The sequence below is a fragment of the Hyperolius riggenbachi genome, chromosome 3, assembly GCF_040937935.1.
Source record: "Hyperolius riggenbachi isolate aHypRig1 chromosome 3, aHypRig1.pri, whole genome shotgun sequence".
NCBI classification, from domain to species: Eukaryota; Metazoa; Chordata; class Amphibia; order Anura; family Hyperoliidae; genus Hyperolius; species Hyperolius riggenbachi.
In genome coordinates, this window is record NC_090648.1 from 189,557,266 (window position 1) to 189,577,187 (window position 19,922).

A 19,922-nucleotide genomic window follows, 5' to 3' on the forward strand; every position below is an offset into this window, starting at 1 on the left:
GAAATAGCCCCAATAAACAGGTTTTTGTGACCCTAGGCTATGACCTCTTTGGCCTAGGGGCCCGAAACTCACCAGTCATGTTCCCCCTAAGGGTCCCTACAATGCTAGAAAATTTGCCACTGCTGAGTAATTGCCCTTTGAAAAGATGTGAGATTTTGGAACTGTAAATAGGAGGCCCAATGAAAGCCTATGGGGGATTTTACCAAATTTGGAGCCCTGTAACTCTGGTTTGCAGAGATGTAGGGAACCCATCTTTGGAGCCCAAGTCTAACAATATGTCTTCTACCTGCATGAGACATTTCGTGAGATTCAGACGTTGCTAACGGCCATTGCTGCGATTTATGTACGTCAGACTCGCCACCATTGAAATTGCCCAATAAACAGGTTTTGTGACCCTAGGCTATGACCTCTTCGGCCTAGGACTGCATTGAACGCGACCCACGCATTGTGCGCATTCTGGACAACACCAATTACTGGGTTTATACCCTTCTGGATCCACGGTACAAACACAATGTTCCAAAACTGCTTGAAGAAAGAGCCAGACAGGTCAAAATGGAAGAATACCAGCAGGCCCTTGTGGAGACTTTAGAGAGGAGATTGACATCCTCCCCCTCCTCTAGCCAGTTGTACGCCGACAGACTGACTTCCGCAAACCCAGGACGACCAGGAGGGCAGCAAACAACACAAGCCGCAGCTAGTGCCCAAAAGGGAATGGTATCGGCAGTGTCCTTAGAGTGGGAAAATTTTCTGACACCCATGCAGCAGCACACAGAACAGCAAGCGTGCAGATCCACCTCCAACACCGATCGCCTGGAGAAGATGGTCAAGGACTACATGTCAGATGGCGTAGCTGTGTTGAACAATCCATCTGCACCCTTCAACTATTGGGTATCAAAGCTAGACACCTGGCACAAACTGGCAATGTACGCAATAGAGGTGCTGGCTTGCCCGGCAGCCAGCGTTATGTCGGAACGCTGTTTCAGTGCTGCCGGAGGCATCGTCACAGATCGGCGGCGTAGTCTGACTCAAATTAAAATGAATCAATCCTGGATTGGAAACGACTACGCAACACTCCCGGACCCCAACCAAGTAGCATGAACAATGAACATCTGTGATGGGTTAGCGTTTCCGGTCCCTGTTTATTGAACCTCTCATCTGTATTACATTTATGACTGCATGGCGACAAAATGCAAATTGCTATCCGCACGCTTCTTGTCCTCATGCAAGGCCTGGGTTGTTGTGTCTCAAAGCGTGGCCTTCTCCTCCTGCGCCACCCTCCTCTTGTTCCATCACGTGTGCTGCTGCTGGGTTAGCGTTACCGGTCCCTTTTCCTGGAACCTCTTATATGTATTACATTTATGACTGCATGCCGACAAAAAGCATGTTACCTGTGCAAAGAAAACAGACATTTCCCGCATTTAAAAGACAGTTTTCCCTTTGAAACTTTAAAATCGATTTTCTCAAAAACTATAAGCTCTTTTTGCTAAAAAATTTTTTCCTCTTGTACCCACTCCCAAGGTGCACATACCCTGTAAATTTGGGGTATGTAGCATGTAAGGAGGCTTTACAAAGCACAAAAGTTCGGGTCCCCATTGACTTCCATTATGTTCGGAGTTCGGGTCGAACACCCGAACATCGCGGCCATGTTCGGCCTGTTCGGCCCGAACCCGATTATCTAGATGTTCGCCCAACACTAGTTGCCGAGTGTCTTCTAAGCATCCGAGTATGTGGTCGAGGTCACTCTGATTCCAGACCAGATTCCACATTGCTATAGGGTAGAGAAAAACCAGAAGCCTAATGGTGCCATTAGGTTCTTTGGGATCAAACAGGGCCTGCAACCACCAAATGAGCTTGCCGAAAAAAAAAGTCCCTGCTAGGTTTTTCAGAATCTCCTGGGTCTGGTTGGGTCACTTTCATCGTCTTTTCTCTACAACTAGATAACTACAGATAGTGAAGACTACCACCTCCATAGTAGGTGAGTGCCAGGTAAACACATGTTTTTTTGGAATGTGTAGGAGGTATGAAATCTTACATGATTTATATTTCAAACATAAGCAAAAAAGAGGTATCTTACCTCTTCATATCAATTGCATGAAATTGCGGGGAAAGAATTTATTCAAACCAATTGAACTGTTGTGTTTCACAGGTCTTTGCCTGCTTCCTCAGGGCAATAATAACAGATAAGAGCCTTTTATTATCGGCTATGAAGAGCGTGGGCGCCTCTATCCAAGCATCTGATTGGTGGATTCAGGGTATAGATGCTAACACAGCCTTTACTTGGCTGCAAAAGAGCATCCATACTCCTACTCTCAAAGAGAAAACCCCTCTAACATACACTACAATATATTTCTAAAAGGCTGTAGTGGTGCACATTATACACTGCGTCGAAGTGATGACACGAGGACCGATATGCAATCCATTCCATTGGAATACATTGGCCACTTTGCCTATTTTTGCTCTAAGTCACAATCCATAGCAGCAGAAGACAGGTCACACATTGTGACTTTCACCTTGTCTTGTCATTGGATGCTCTTTTAGATGGTAGAAGGAAAAGAAGACTTGATTGTCTGTCAGTCCAACAATATTTGCAGAAAGTTTTACTTGAGGCGGCTGTTTTGAGAATGAGCCACCCCACATATAGCGAATGAAGAAAAAAGGGTTAACATGCAGCCACAGAAGAAGAAAAAACCTTGTCATAGACCCTTCCTCTCTCTCAGCGTATTAGAAGCCTGCAAGCTGTGTGGTATCTTTATTTCTTAGAATGAGGAAGTAAGTTCATAGAAAGAACTTCTGCAGTTTTTTATCAGTTTCATGCAGAGAACTCGCAGCCTCCACTTCTGTGAAAACATACCATGACCTTTAAAATCAGTCACTGCGAATGCTGCTTCTCTAGCCACTGTGTGTTCCTTCCTATGTGGCATCTCCTAGTGTTCAGCCATTCAATATACAGAGCAGGGTATAGACACATGCCCCTATACCTGAATGAATAACCCCATAAGAAAAGCAAAGATTTTCCATCTACCTATGAACAGAAATAGCTGTTTATATCATTGAAGAAGTCTTTTTATCTTTTGTCGATCTTCAAGTATATCAGCACACCAGAGTTGTAGAAAAGTCACGCTCTTTTATTGAGCCATCATATCCACAAATAGCCGACAGTTTTTTCGGGGCCTCGCAGGGTCCCCCTTTATCAAGGCCTGTGGTTTTAAAGGGGGACCCTGCGAGGCCCCAAAACAATTGTCGGCTATTTGTGGATATGATGGCTCAATAAAAGAGCGTGAATTTTCTACAACTCTGGTGTGTTGATATACTCGAAGATAGACTTTTCACTTTGGTACGCCTATACCATAATATCAAGCACACGACTGAAAAGTGGTAGTGTGCCCATCCACAACCTTCAACGCAGTTTTATCTTTCGTGTCTACAAATGAGAATGTTTGAGCATTAGCCAAACTGAAAGTAATTTATTTAAGGATGTATGTGGAGATATTATTAGATAATAGGGATGTCTACTGTATATCTGACTAGCTCTTAGCTTAAACGTTAAAGAGACTCTGTACATTAAAAAAACACTCTGGTGAAGTACATATTACCTCGGCGTCGCTCAGTTTGGCGCGGTGAGAGCCGAATGACGTCTCTCACCGCTGCCGCTAAACTCTGAGGCGGCGTTAAATACTATTCCCCCTCCGAGTTGTCGCAACTCTATTTGATGGTCAATCTGGACATAAATTGAGTGATGTATAGCCAGCTTTATGCCTGGTACACACCATGCAATTTCTTATCAAATCTACATGTCGAATCAATAATTTCCGACAGGTCTGATCAGGTTTCCAATTGATTTTGTACAGAAGTGATCAGAAAATCGATTCAAAAAACAATCAGAGAACTTATTGGACCTGATCGATTCAACCCGTCAATCCAACAGGAAATTGCATGATGTGGACGGGTATTAGTCTTCTCATTCTATGCAATGTAGAAACTTCCAAAGTCTAAACAACAGATAAAGATGGTGAACAAACAATTACAAAGAGACTAATGCAACAGAATTTGCAAAGTGTAAATATGATTTGCCTTTTATTAGAAGTAGACTGATCTTGTTGTTTTCAATATGATAAACTTCTATATGTCAACCAATAATGTTTTAAGCCTTGTACACACGATGCCGTTTTCAGTTTAGATCCTACTCGAGCGAGAGTTCCAATCGATATTCAGTTCTGACATTGATCAGCTACAGAAGAAAGCTAGTGTACTCACACGTATTTAAAAAAAAGTTTGATCATTCTGCACATTGGATTATCTATTGAACATTAACCAAGAGACATCATTATGGTTGTCATTAGGCGTTATTATGTCTGCCATTTTTGATGAAATGGCTGATTATGTTTGATTGCTGTTTCTTTGTCGGACTTGGACATATTTTTTTTATTGATTTTGCTGATACAGCTGTTTGTACTTATATGTTGGCGGCTTCAATAAAACTTTCTTGAAAAAAAAAGAAAGAAAATTAACCAAGAGGAAAAATGTTACCAGAATCGGATATACGCATGTAACAATGGCCTGTATTTCCATCAATATTTTCCAACCTGTCCGACCTGCTTCCAGTCGAGAAAGACATCAATTCTGTACTTGGCAATCAAAAGGCTGTATATTATTTGGGCCGATCTGATCATCTACTCGATTGGAAGTAGGATGTGAAGTGATAATTGCATGGTGTGTATCAGGCCGTGTAACCGCTATAGTCAAAGGCCAATTTTTAGGGGCCCAATTAACCTATCTGTTTTTGGGAAGTCAGACCAACAATGTTTACAGACCCCTGCACTGCTTTCCTAACTGAGGTGCCATGAAATTGTCGGGGTAACATAGGGTACGCAACTCTGCCTTGACCTGATAGTTGCTTCCCAAATGCCTTTTGGAAAGGAAGATTAAATTGCTGACTAATGATGGAGAATGTGCATTATAATTAAACTCCCATAGTTATACCGACTAAGCATTATGTACATGATGAATACCAAGGATTTCTCTCCATATGTTTTTCAGAGAAACAGTCTGCTGAATCATTCCCAGGGTTTGTACACATGATCAGGACTTTGGTTTGTGGTGCCGCTATCTCAGCACTGCATGATTCTGGCTCACAGATCTGGAACTAAAGTTACACTACAAAACTCACACGCCATTATATATAATGCAGAGGGACTCTTCAATACCCACCAGTCCTATTGTTTTGATTGTACTGTGCTGCTGAACCACTTATGTATCTAGGCGTGCCACTATTGTTGCTATTGTAATCTGTTCAGCGCTACTGAAGATGGTGTTGCTTTATAAATAAATAAAAAATATGTATTTTCCTGCAGTCAGCTGGATCCTGCTTTGCATACTGCATTATTATCTACTGTCTGTACACAGATTAAATCTCCATGCATTCTTTAATGCTTAGGAGCTGTGGATTAGAGTAAGAATATTATTGGCTGGACACTAGAGGGTGTGGCGTGATATAGGCAATATACTAGGCGTATCTATTACCAGTAGTCCATCTGATCCTAATGTCAAAATGATTTTGAAAGAGGCCAGAATGAAATAAGTGTTCCACTGACACTACACAACATTCTAGGGAGCACTACTCACTCATAGTGTTTTCTGCATGCAATGTACTGCATGCATGAATTGGTGTTTGCGATTTCTCCGGTATTTCTTGTAAGAACTTGCGTGTGCGTGTTTTAAGCCTTTGGTATGCTTTTGTTTCGAATGTTCATTTTGCGGTTTCCTTTGAATATAAATGAAGTAAATTTATAATAAAATTGAATATATACAGTATATTCCGACGTATAAGACGACCCCCAACTTTTCCAGTAAAAATATGGGGTTTTGGATATACTTGCCGTATAAGACTACCCCTCTTCCAATGCACACTAAATAAAAATTAAAAAAAACTACATATACTGGTGCCATGTATGGACAGATACTGGTGCTGTACTGTATGTGGTACCCAGTATATCAGTATATAGGCGATTGACTGATTGGATTGGTCAACTCTCCCTAAGTGGATTGGTCAGCTCGCCTTGTCTCCCTGTTTATCAGAGCGGTATGGAAGAATAGATCGGGCTGTGCCCATAAAACACACCTCTTTCACCCTTCTGGCCCACCCTTGTATCCTATTTACCTCCTTCTCTGCCTCTCAGATCTCACACATGTGCGCTTGCGCCGCTTTACTACAGTCCTGAGCAGCGAGATCTGAGAGGCAGTAACAGGATAGGGCGCATCACCCGGCATCAATGGCACCCGGCGTATAAGACGACCCCTGACTTTTCAGAAGAATATACAGTATATAGATTTTTCTGCATTCCCATTAACTTGCATTAAAACATGGATCACAGACTACACACAAAAATAAGCAGACCTGTCATCCGAATTTGAAATGCAGAAGAAATACATGTGGATGCATAAAAAAATGTGATGACACTGAAATATTGTATGTGCACAGATAACATTTTTTTTATAAAATTTTCTCCAAGGAGATATTTTCAAACCTTGACAATAAAAAAAAAACCTTTTAAGTTGCCACCAAGCAAGAAATCACTTAAAATACAGTATGTTTAATATTACTTTTTACCCTCTTTTTAGAGCTTTTTTAATTGCTAAGTGGTGAAAACTGATTTTTTTTGGCTTAGATGAAAAATCTGAAGAAAAGTTAATTGTATAAGGGCCATAATGAGTCGAGATCAGGAATATTTGTAATTAACTGACTGTAATTTGTGTGGCATATGGGCACATACCCCATCTGTGGGAGCCAGAATTCTGTCTGGGTTGTATGGGATGAAGTACCTATTTTATTCAATGACATGCACATCAATTGTATAACTTGCAGGTAATGTGTTTTTCCTGGAGTTTTGGTTGATACTCCGTCTCTCTTCATTAAGATTAAACTACCATAAAAATTAGGGTACATTTTACCAATGAATTTCTTTGTAAGGCAAACTTACAGATCTAGCAGGGGATAATTATTTGACACACTATAACTTTTAGTTTCTGGTGTAGGAGCACAATCCTCTCCTTTCAGTGTAGCAGACTTATTAAAACCAGTGCAAGGACAATTACCTTGTGCAAGTGTGGAACGGATGCCAACATCAAGGATTCTGATTGGTTGTTTGAATGCTCCACTTTGTACTGGTTTTGCTCTAATTTCCCTTGCTCTGGATTTGATAAATGTACAACACCAGACTGCGAAATAGAGCAATGAAAATTGTGGACGACCACTCTCACCCTGGCCACAGTTTTTTCAGTCGACTTAAACTGGGCCGGAGTGCATCCCTGCTAAGACTACTAGGCGTATTGTAACGATCGGTGAAGCACAGAGAGGATCTGATTACCGGTGATCTGCAGAATCACTGGGTATACAGATGTATACCAGATTATAAGTGATCTGCAGTATCACCGATAATCCGATATACCAGCTAACCTCTGTTCACCTAAGTAGAGTGTAGTGTTGGGTGTAACAGTAACACTTTGAGGACTAAGCCTCAGCGCAGTAAGGAGTACTGCACCGATTCCTTCCGAAGACCTGGACTCTCCAAGACGGGAGGAGTCAGGCTGAGAGTAGGAAGGATTGTCTGACAGTAACACTCTGAAGGAAGTGTCACTAACAGGACGGGGAACCGCCTCCAATAGTAAGGTCGGTTCTCGAGGTCGGACAAGCCAGGTCGTACACACACGGACAGACAAAGTACAGTATCAGGAGGCAAAGGCGGAGTCGAGGTACAGGCAGGGTTCGGCAACAGGGTATCAGAAATATCGAGGTACAAGATCAGGAGGCAGAAGTGGAGTCTAAGGACGAGCCGGGGTTCGGCAACAGAGTATCAGAAATATCAAGGTACAAGATCAGAGTTCAGGAGGATAGTCAGGCAGGCAAAGAGTCATAACAGATAATCACAATCAAACTAGTACTTTAGCTATCAACAGAATCTAGCTAAGTGTAGGATTACAGCTCCAGCTGGTCCCGGCACACTTGCGGATCTGACTACGGATCTGGGTGCTCCCACGTATGTGATCGCACGCCAGACAAAGAGCAAGTGAACAGCCAGTGGTATATATACACAAGGACCTTTCCAGGACCTCCCTAATTGCAGGACCAATGAGAGTGGTGGAAAATGTCAGCTGACCCGCCTGGTCAGCTGACTCCCTTCTGGCTGTTATTTAAGCTCTGCCTCTGTGCGCGCGCGCGTGTCACTCTGAATCTAGGTGGACTATCAGTCTCAGCCACACCAGTACTGTCTTGCAATGTATCCAGTTCCAATGCGGATTCCGCCGCTCCCAATGCGGATTCCACCGTTCCCAATGCGGATTCCGCCGCTCCCAATGCGGATTCCGCCGCCCTGCCTATGCGGCATGCGGCGGTTTTTCCGCGTTGTGACGCCATGCTGGACGCGGAAACAGCCGCCTCACGTTGAGGGGCGGCGGCTTTTCCTCGTTTCTTCACAGTACCCCCCCCCCCCCTTCCCGAGGAGTGGATTCCGGACAACTCCTACTAGGTTTCTCTGGATGTAAAACGTGAAATTCCCTTCTTAACTCATCCGCATGCATGCGAGTCCTCGGTACCCATTGTCTCTCCTCAATGCCGTACCCCTTCCAATGCACTAGATATTGTACCGAGTTCTGAACAATGCGTGACTCCAATATTTTTTCCACCACATACTCAGGTTGGTCCTCCACCATCACCGGAGGAGGAGGAGTAGGACCAACATGCACCGCAGGTTTGAGTAGGGACACATGAAACGACCTTACGCCCCGCATGCTGGCAGGAAGATCAATGGCGTAAGTGACGTTATTAATTCTTTTGGTCACTGGAAATGGACCTACGAACCTGGGACCCAGTTTGGCAGAAGGCTGCTTCAGGGTCAAGTGACGTGTGGACACCCAGACTAAATCCCCTGGCTGAAACTTCCATTCCACGGACCGTCTCTTGTCTGCTTGACCCTTCTGACTCTGGAACGCCTTCTGCAAGTTCCCCTTAACAACTCCCCAATTGTCCCTGAGTGACCTCTGCCAATCCTCTAGTGCTGGAAATGGAGAAGAGACAACTGGAAAAGGGGAGAATTTGGGTGACCTCCCTGTCACAATTTGGAATGGAGAGAACCCAGATGAGGAATTCTTCAAATTATTTTGTGCGAATTCCGCGAAGGGCAAAAATTTTACCCAGTCACTCTGTGCCTCCGCAACGTAACATCTTAGGAATTGCTCCAAAGACTGGTTGATACGTTCCGTCTGCCCATTAGTCTGTGGGTGGTAGCCTGACGAGAAAGACAATTTCATGCCCATTTGGTGGCAAAATGCCCTCCAGAATCCAGACACAAATTGGACTCCCCTCTCCGACACAATGTCTTCCGGAATGCCATGCAGCCGGAAGACGTGAATGATGAACAACTCGGCCAGTTCCTGAGCCGAGGGGAGTCCTTTCAGGGGCACAAAATGGGCCATCTTGCTAAAACGGTCGACTACCACCCAAATGACCGACATTCCTTCAGACCTGGTCAATTCTCCCACAAAATCCATGGACAAGTGGGTCCATGGCTCACTCGGGGTGGGCAAAGGCTGCAGCCTACCTACAGATGCCAGCCGGGAGGGTTTACTCTTGGCACAGACCGCACACTCCCTGACATACTCCTTGCAATCTGTTGCCAAAGAAGGCCACCAAGCACACCTGGCAATCAGATCCTGCGTTCTGGCAGCTCCAGGATGACCAGCATTCTTATGGGCGTGAAAGAGATGCAGGACTTGTAAACGAAAAGGCAGTGGGATAAACATGACCCCTTCGGGTTTTCCCTCAGGAACATTCTGCTGAAAGGGGCCCAAAACCTCCGTCCAATCCTCCCAAGTCTCCGTGGTGGCTAACACCAGTTTCTGCGGGATGATGGACTCAGGAGCGGGCGGCTGTGCTTTCTCTGGTTCAAAACACCTGGAGAGGGCATCTGCCTTGACGTTTTTGCTGCCTGGAGTATACGTGATTATAAACCTGAACCTCGTAAAAAATAAAGACCATCGGGCCTGACGGGGACTTAGCCTCTTCGCCCCCTCGATGTATTCCAAGTTCTTGTGGTCGGTATAAACTGTGATCGTGTGTTCTGCCCCCTCTAACCAGTGGCGCCATTCCTCAAACGCCAATTTAATGGCCAGAAGTTCCCGGTTGCCTATATCGTAATTTTTTTCTGCAGGTGAGAACCTACGGGAAAAGTAAGCGCACGGGTGTAATCTGCCCTGCAAGCCAGACCGTTGAGACAGCACCGCCCCCACCCCAACCTCCGAGGCATCAACCTCCACGATAAAGGGAAAGGACGTGTCCACATGCCTCAAAATTGGTGCTGAGCAAAGTAATTCCTTCAAAAGAGAAAATGCTGCCACGGCTTCAGGGGACCAGTGGTTGGTATTCGCCCCTTTTTTCGTGAGACTGGTAAGGGGGGCAACTAACGTGGAGTACCCCTTAATGAACCTCCTGTAATAATTCGCAAATCCTAAAAATCTTTGTAGGGCCTTTAACCCCACTGGCTGTGGCCACTCCAACACAGCTGTAACCTTGGCAGGATCCATTGAAAGGCCCGAGGTGGAAATTACGTACCCAAGGAACGTGACAGTGGTCACCTCGAAAATACACTTTTCCACTTTAGCATAGAGCCTTTTTTGTCTTAATTTGTTCAAGACAAACTTCACGTGGACCCTGTGCTCGGAGAGGTTATTGGAGTAGATTAGTATATCATCAAGGTATACCAGCACGAATCTACCCAATACCTCCCGGAATACCTCATTGATTAATTCTTGGAAGACGGCTGGCACATTGCACAACCCGAAGGGCATCACTAAGTACTCATAATGCCCGTCGGGTGTTTTGAAGGCCGTCTTCCACTCATCGCCCTCTCTAATGTGGATTAGGTTGTATGCCCCCCTCAGATCCAACTTAGAGAAGATTTTTGCGGCTGTGACCTGCGTGAATAAATCGTCTATCAAGGGTAACGGATAGCGATTTTTCACCGTGATTTTATTGAGGCCCCGATAATCAATACAAGGTCGAAGACCCCCATCTTTCTTCTTAACGAAAAAGAAACCAGCCCCAGCAGGCGACCGGGAGGGCCGGATGAACCCCTTGGCCAAGTTATCACAAATGTATTCCTGCATAGCCATCTTCTCTGGACCGGACAAGTTATACAGGTGACCCCTAGGGGGCATACAACCAGCACGGAGATCAATGGGGCAATCGAACGGGCGATGAGGAGGTAATTGATCGGCAGACTTGGGACAAAATACATCAGAGAACTCAGAGTACTCTTCGGGAACACCCTCCACACAAATCTTGGTCTGACCCAATGTCACCGTCCCTAAACACTGTTGGTGACAATGATCGGACCATCTGGTTACCTGACCCGTAGCCCAGTCTATTTGTGGAGAATGGACTTGTAACCACGGCATGCCTAGGATGATAGTGGAGGTTGACATACGCAATACAAAAAACTGTAGTTGTTCCCCATGCAGTACCCCTAACGTGACTTTCACCTGCGGGGTCTGTGACAGGGGACGATTCCGTTGCAGAGGGGAATCGTCTACTGCCGTGACCTGAATGGGGGGACTCACTGGAGTGAGAGGAATACCCAACTCCTGAGCAAATTCAACGTTCATAAAATTAGCCGCTGAGCCAGAATCAATAAAGGCCTCAGTGGCTACAGACTTATTCTCCCATGTAATCGTACAAGGGAGAGGCAATTTTTTCTCTTTTAGGGGTGAGAAAGGTGTGCCTAGGGTGTCACCCCCCACTACTCCTAGGCAGACTCGTTTCCCGGCTTGTTAGGGCAGTTTCGCACTCTATGCCCCACTTCAGCACAGTGTGATGATTTGCTCAGCTGCCTGTGCAGGCAGCCAGCCTTTTGACCATTGTGTAGGTTTGCATGCTGCTGGACTCTGGAAAGAACAGCTTCTGTCAGTTTTGCAGCTTGTGCTTGCAGAGGAATTTGCATATGTTGTCATGCAAATTGCCTGGCCACATTCATTGGAGGCGTGTACTATAAGTACTATGTCTTTCCCACAATGCTTCGCTGTTCATAAGGATTTCGTCCTATGTAACACTCCTGGTGGGGTGTCAGCCTTGCTCTCTGTTTGAACATCAGCTTAGAGTAATTCCTAAATCTGCGCTAGGCAGATTTCCCTAGTGCTGTTAGGATTATATTATCTGTATTGCCTGTTCTGTCTTGTCTTGCCTGTTTGCCATTGTCCTGTCCCTATGGTGGTTGACAGGAAATGGTTCTGATCTCTGTTCTTGGAGTATAGCTGGTGCAGCGGTTGCTACCAGCTATCTCTTCTGTTCTGTCTCCTGGGATCGCACTAGCTACTTTTTGCTAGCGCTGGGGATCCTTCTGTTCTGTTTCCTGGGATCGCGCTAGCTACTTTTCGCTAGCGCTGGGGATCCTTCTGTTCTGTCTTCTGGGATCGCGCTGGCCACTTTTCGCTGGCGCTGGGGATCCTTCTGTTCTGCTACTCTGTACTTGGATCGCGCTAGCCACTTTTCGCTAGTGCTGTGGATCCTATCTCTCGCTTGTCCCTGTTTTTCGTGTGTCTGTCTGCTACGCTTGCTGGAGGCTCGGTGAGGTAACCGTTAAGCAAGCGCTCGCGTCCTCTGTTTCATGTTTGTCTGTTAATGGTTAGTTAGGCGTGCTTGTCTCTATTGTGCTTATCACGTGGAGACCGCGCATAACCGCGTGCACTGTTGCGAATGAGTGCGGTGTTCGCGGTTAGCTAGCATTTGTTATTTTCCGTATTTCCTCATTGTATTATTTGCTGTGCCTTTGCTAACCTCGTATTCTGTTCTGATCTGCCTTGTGTCTTGTCTGGCGATCGCACCTCTGGCGATCGCGTTCCTATTTCATATCTGCTGTTGTGTGTGTGCGGTTGCGGGGTGGCGACTGGATTGGCACACACACATACAACCTGTCCCTTTGCTCATTCTCATTCGCAATCGCCTCTCTTGCGATTGCGTTCTGCGTTTTGTACAATTCCTGTCTGGCATTTGTGGAGGTACAGAGGATTGGTTCCTCTGCACTCCCCAGCGCCATCTGCCGACAGGAATTTTCCCTCTACGGGTGCGTAGCACCTTTTGCTTGGTTCCTGCAAATTATACGCTTGTGGAGGATTTCCGCCGTGTCAGCGCACGCGTTGTGCGCTGATCACGGGGAAAGTTCCACAATCGTTACACACAGTACAGGCACAATTGTTCAGCTATTCTCCGCCTTCGCTCCACCTGGGTCAGTTTTGATCGACCAATCTGCATTGGCTCGGGTGGAGGCAGGGCCGGAAAGGAAGAGACAGGCGGAGATGTCGTTACTAAGGGTGCAGCGGAAGGTGCCGCATAAGATGTCACCCTGACACGATGACTTCCCCTAGTCTGCCTCTGATGGCGTAGCCGACGGTCGACTCGAATGGCCGATGAGATGGCCTCATCGACTGTCTTGGGCTCGGGTAAGGTTAACATTAGGTCGGAGACCTCCTCCGATAACCCAGACAGGAAGTAATCCATCAGGGCATAGGTGTCAAATCTGGCGGTAACTGACCACCTACGAAATTCTGCCGCGTAATCCTCGACCGAGCCTCTGCCTTGCCGCAAAAGTTTGAGCTTCCGCTCAGAGGTTGCAGCAAGATCAGGGTCATCGTATATCACTGCCATGGCCTTAAAAAAAAATTCTTCTACCGAGGTCAGAGCTGTATCTGTGGGAGGCAGGTTGTATGCCCAGGACTGGGAGTCACCAGTTAACAAAGTTTTAATAAATATGACGCATTGGGTCTCAGTTTCCGAGGATCGGGGTGTCAACTCGAAATATGATAGCACTCTACTCTTAAAATTCCGAAAGTCAGATTTGTGGCCGGAAAATTTATCAGGTACGGGCATACGTATGTCATCACTAGGAGGGGATCGTACCGAATCAACTGACGTCTGAAGGGTTCGCACAGAGCCTGTTAGGGCATCAATTAAGGCTTTGTGCTGGCCCAGTGCTTGATGGATGATATCCACCGAAGTGGCAATCACATTCAGAGGGTCAGCGCGTGCGTCCATCTGTTTTTTGGTCTGGCGTTCTGTAACAATCGATGAGGCACACTTGCGGATCTGACTACGGATCTGGGTGCTCCCACGTATGTGATCGCACGCCAGACAAAGAGCAAGTGAACAGCCAGTGGTATATATACACAAGGACCTTTCCAGGACCTCCCTAATTGCAGGACCAATGAGAGTGGTGGAAAATGTCAGCTGACCCGCCTGGTCAGCTGACTCCCTTCTGGCTGTTATTTAAGCTCTGCCTCTGTGCGCGCGCGCGTGTCACTCTGAATCTAGGTGGACTATCAGTCTCAGCCACACCAGTACTGTCTTGCAATGTATCCAGTTCCAATGCGGATTCCGCTGCTCCCAATGCGGATTCCGCCGTTCCCAATGCGGATTCCGCCGCCCTGCCTATGCGGCATGCGGCGGTTTTTCCGCGTTGTGACGCCATGCTGGACGCGGAAACAGCCGCCTCACGTTGAGGGGCGGCGGCTTTTCCGCGTTTCTTCACACGTATGACCACTTTTTTCCCCACGGCCATTAGAGTCTTGAACTCTGCCCATTCCACTGATCGCCCCTGCAGCCGTCTACCGGACTAATATCTGACTTCAGCTGTGGCCGCTCTGTTTACTGCCTGCTTAGGTCGTACTAGAATTATCTTCTGCTACACGCTGCTGCCCCTGCTAGACCCGCAATTGATATACTGCACATATTGTATTACTCCTGTTCTATTGTATTGCTCTTGTTCTGCTGTACTAATCTTGTTATGTTGTATTATTCTTGTCTGTTTGTATTACTTTTTCTGTGCCAACCAATGTGCCAAATCCAATTCCGGGCACGGTCCGACCGTGCTTGGCGAAATAAACGGATTCTAATTCTTCTGATGTTTCCAGTGGCTGCTCAGCTGGTTATATGTCTCCTCCTCACAGCTACCGCATTTAGACAATTTTCCTTATGGCCATTTCCACTGTTTGCTTCCGGAAGTCCGGATGCGGCCGTCTTTTCCTGCCTATGGGTTTGGATGCGTGCTGCAGATATCTGCAGCATGCATCTGATTTGTTTGTGGGTCGCATCGCAAAATTTGCATGCAATGGAAACTACTCCATTGACATGCATTGGCTTCAGTTTCAGTGCGATGCGAATTCGCAGCTAGTGGAAACGGGCCCTCACAGTGAAGTCTGATCTCAAATGTGAGTGGGGTACACAGACTTTCATAGTTTGGTCTGGTTTAAAGTGGATAAACTGAGCCAGCATGAGAATACTTTAAGAGAAAAATTAATAGTCAGCTGAGAGCACTAACACCATATTGCACTTTCTCTGAAGAAAGGCTGGCTTGTTTGCTCCTGTTACATCAGGTCTAGAATGCCATAAATATTGTGCAGACGATGTTTCCTAGAGTAAATAACTAATGTAACATGGATGCTTCTAGTAATTCTAGGAATTCATCTGTCACTGATAAGGCCTCAGGCACTTGTCCTAAATGTCATGGTAACTAATAGCACTAAACCAGCTACAAGAACAGTTCTATTGAAACTACTGAGTTTAATGGAGAAATATATACAAAAATGGATACAGTAAAAGTGGGGTGAATTATCTTACCTACACACATTAGTGCTGATACATGTAAAATGCATTTTTTTTTTAAGATAACATAGCATTAAAACAAATCTAGCTCCCTGGTTTGGTCCCTGATCCCTGGCAACCGCTATGCCCCTCGCCGCAGCTCCGCACTCAGCCGCTGGTTCCCGGTCCCCGAAGGTGCGCAGGCCGACCTCCAGGTCGTCCTCTACTGCGCATGTGCAGCTGCCGCTGTCAATCACCTCCATGTGGTTCAGAGTGTACTACGCAGGCGCAGTAGTTCTGCTCCTGCGCAGTACACTCCTGACCACATTGAAGTGATTGACAGTGGTGCTTGTGCAGGCGCAGTAGAGGATGACCTGGCGAGGCACTGTCGGGGACCGAGAGCAAGCGGAGGAGAGTAGAGCTGCGGCGAGGGGCATATCGGCTGCCAGGGGCAGGGCGGTTTGAAAAGTTTAAAATGACGCCCTGATCATAAAGGCTGACATGTTTTTCTTTTTAAACAATGCACCTAATCTACATACACATTCTGGGTCAACCGCTTAAAGTGTTAGATGCGGAGGATCAGCAGGACAGCCAGGCAATCAGCATTGCTCAAAAATACTGTAACAAATCAGGTACTCAGACGGATACAGCTTTGTCACTGAAGCGGGTACTCAGACAGGCAAGGGTCAGCAACAAGTCAGGCAGTCTGACATAGCAAGGGTCGGCAATGGTGCGGGAAGTCAGGCGGCCAAGGTCAGGACCCGGAACATCAAAAAGGCAGACTCTAAGCCACAACACGGGAGCCATACTTACACAAGGTGCAATACAGCAGCACTAGAGAGTGGTACTCTCCAGACTTATAAGGTCGTGTGGCGTGAATTACGCAATGCACCACACACACACTAGGATGCAACCCATGCACAAGAAAAGATGTACAAAACAGACTCCACACATGTGTGCACCACTCACACTGACACCTTACGGAACCAGTGCCTACGCCAACCAAACCGCCATACTCTCATGCATAGGAGCCCATCAGCCTATGCTGGGATGCACGCCGATATCAGCATGGATCACCCACCTAGCCAGCACAGGTAACTGACTGTGACAAAAGAAAATTTGCCTTGAGCTTTTTCGCATAATAACTTTAGTAACCATAAGTTAATATACTGATATACCTTTTCTCAGCACCCAGCCAACAACAAGTATTAAAGCCAGAAAGAGGAAAGATATATACTACATTAGTCATTTTATTACTAGTGTATGTTGTTGTTTCTTGCTGTGTTTCTTGCTCTATGCAGCTTATGTAAATAGGGTGATGGGTGTTTTGGGTGCATACTGTACACCAAACTAGAATGCTGCTTCTATGGTTGCAATAAATAATAAAGAGCGTGCTACAAATTAAAACAGAAAGGTAAGGTTGAATAGCATTGAATTACAGAATGATCTCTGTTGCAATTCTAGATGTTAATAGCAATGTCTTAACACTTTAAGGCCTCTTGCACACTGCACGCGATTCCGATTCAGATTCCGCTTTTTAATCAGTTTTTACATCAAATTCAGATTCAGATTTGCAGTTTGCTCCCTGCACACTGCAAATCGGAATCTGAATCGGATGTAAAAACTGATTAAAAAGCGGAATCTGAATCGGAATCACTTGCAGTGTGCAAGAGGCCTAAGATGTAACTAATATGGTTTTGGAAACAGACTGAAATGAATAGATTAGGTTAAAGTTATTATTTAAAAAAGATGTTGCCAGATTTCCTGGAATCACTTAGCATCGTGCTTGTTTTGCCCAAACTTAATAAGCACCTTTTTTGCAATGTAACTGTGAAATGATAAATTGTGGTTTAAGTGTTAGCTATGGGTGTTATCTATGATAATGACTGTTAGGGTTTAAAAAAAAAAACATATCCTAAACTGAACAACAAAGTCATATAGAAACAGTATCCAGCCAATTATTGACAAAATAAAAACACTGATTTTCTAGTGATATACTTGTGACAAAGCACCTGTTTGATTCTGGGTCAGAACAGAACCTATGTGAAGTTGATATGTTCTCCTTGTATTTGATTGGGTTTAAAGGGAACCTTAACTGAGATGTTGGATGGATGTTTCCTTTTAAACAATACCACTTGCTTGTCAGTCCTGCTGATCTCTTTGGCTGCAGTAGTGGCTGAATCACATACCTGAAACAAGCATGCAGCTAATCCAGTCTGACTTCAGTCAGAGCATCTGATCTGCATGCTTGTTCAGGGGCTGTGGCTAAAAGTATTAGAGACACAGGATCAGCAGGAGAGTCAGGCAACTGGTATTATTGTAAAAGGAAAAATCCATATCCTTTTCAGTTTAGGTTCCCTTTAACTGAATACTCCAGATTTCTCCCATATTCCCAAACCATACGGAAAAGTTATGATTCTCCCAAACTATGGTAAGAACATTAGACTATGAAAATAATAGGCATTACATTGGCTTTGATTCACTAATGATAGCGAAGTGTAACAGCACGAGTTAGCTACTGTTACAAGCGCTAGTGAATCAGCCTGCCTTAATGAGGGCTTCCTGCAGGCTGTCTGACAAGTAACAGGCAGCCTATTGGGTCAATTAGAGTTCGGGGATCACGTCCTTTAATGTGACTGGACCCAAAGGGGCTCAGGGTGGGAGGAGTGGAGTGGACGTTAAGTTACTAGTGTTCACTATGCTGCAACACTGCATAGCGTGCGCCGAGTGCCCGCTCCCCTGACTGAGCCTGATTACGCACGCTACGCTGCCACTAGCGCACATAGCTCTCATTAAGGCAAGCTGATTCGCTAGAACGTGTAACAGTAGCTAACTCCCGCTGTTACACTGCGTTATCGTTAAGGAATCAAGCCCATTTTGAGCTCCTGTGAGGGATAGTTAGTTACATGACTATAAACTCTGTAAAGCGCTGTGGAAAATGTCAGTGCTATATAAATGCATATTTATTAAGAAAAATAAAAATAATCATAACATCTGACTCATGCTAGGATTTGGCACCAAAGTGAAGACAGTGAAAGGTGAGTATTAATGAGAGTTATCAGTTAGGGTTAGATGTCATTACACAAGGTAGGGCATAGGGCAGTGATCTGCAAACTTGGCTCATCAGCTGTTAAGGAACTACAAGTCCCACAATGCATTGCAGGAGTCTGACAGCCACAGTCATGATTCATAAAGGCAAATGCATTGTGGGAGTTGTAGTTCCTTAACAGCTGGAGAGCCAAGTTTGCAGATCACTGGCATAGGATAAGGGAAGGTTACAAAGTCAGGGTCCAGTAAGAATTGAACAATGAGGGGGGGGGGGGGGGGGGGAGGGGGGGTTAGGTTTAGGGTTTAGTGGTCAAGTAAGGGTTACTATCAAAGGGACTATTTAGCGTGTCTAGAAAGGGGTTTTCATTTGTAGTTCTGGATACTGTCAAACAAACGACTGGGAGGAGTGGTGAACGAGTCCCTTTACCAATATTAGATGTCAGCACCAAAACCACACATATCCCTTCATAAGCTGTCTTATCGGTAAAATTGCTTAAAGCGTTGATTTAGGACAATCAAAAATGGCAGGGAATGAATTTGATTGGCCCAATTCTAAGCCACATATAATCTGCATTCAATTTACAGTAGGCCAAAATCATCAGCATCTCATTCACCAACTTATAGACCAGCTCCTGTAAGCAAATATAAGGGTAGAAGGTGAGCAATTAGTGAGCTGGCAAGTGTGCAATTCTCTGCCATCCGCCAGCCTCCAATGTCTTTTAGCATTGGGGTGCTTTTGGGGGTAGGGTGGCAAAACCACAACCACACCTACGAAGCTGGATGTTGATCAGCACTGGGGCTCTTTGGACAACTCTTTATCTCTGTGGGGATGTTCAATAATATAGGAGGGATCATGTGTGCTAACTAGCTGCTTCTGGAATGGAGCAGGTACATAAAAACTCCCTCCCTTACCTATTTTCCCCAGGATCTAAAGTAGCAAAACACCAAAGCCAAATATTTTACAGCTTTTAATTAAATAAAACACTGACATTCACTTAAATCTATTGCATTCTGCTACATATTCTTCCTTCTTACTTCAAGCCTTCGGGGGTCTTCAATCCCAAATCTCGCTCTTCCTCTGTACAATTTTTGACCTTGATTAAAATCTTGTCACAAATGAAAGGGTCTTGTTTTTCTTTCTTCACAGTTAGCGCCAAACTGGTGGGATACTCACACAGAGATTGGTGAATAGTAGCATGGGCTGGGGCAAATGTTCACCGACTCTTTTCCTCCTGACCTCTATATTCTATAT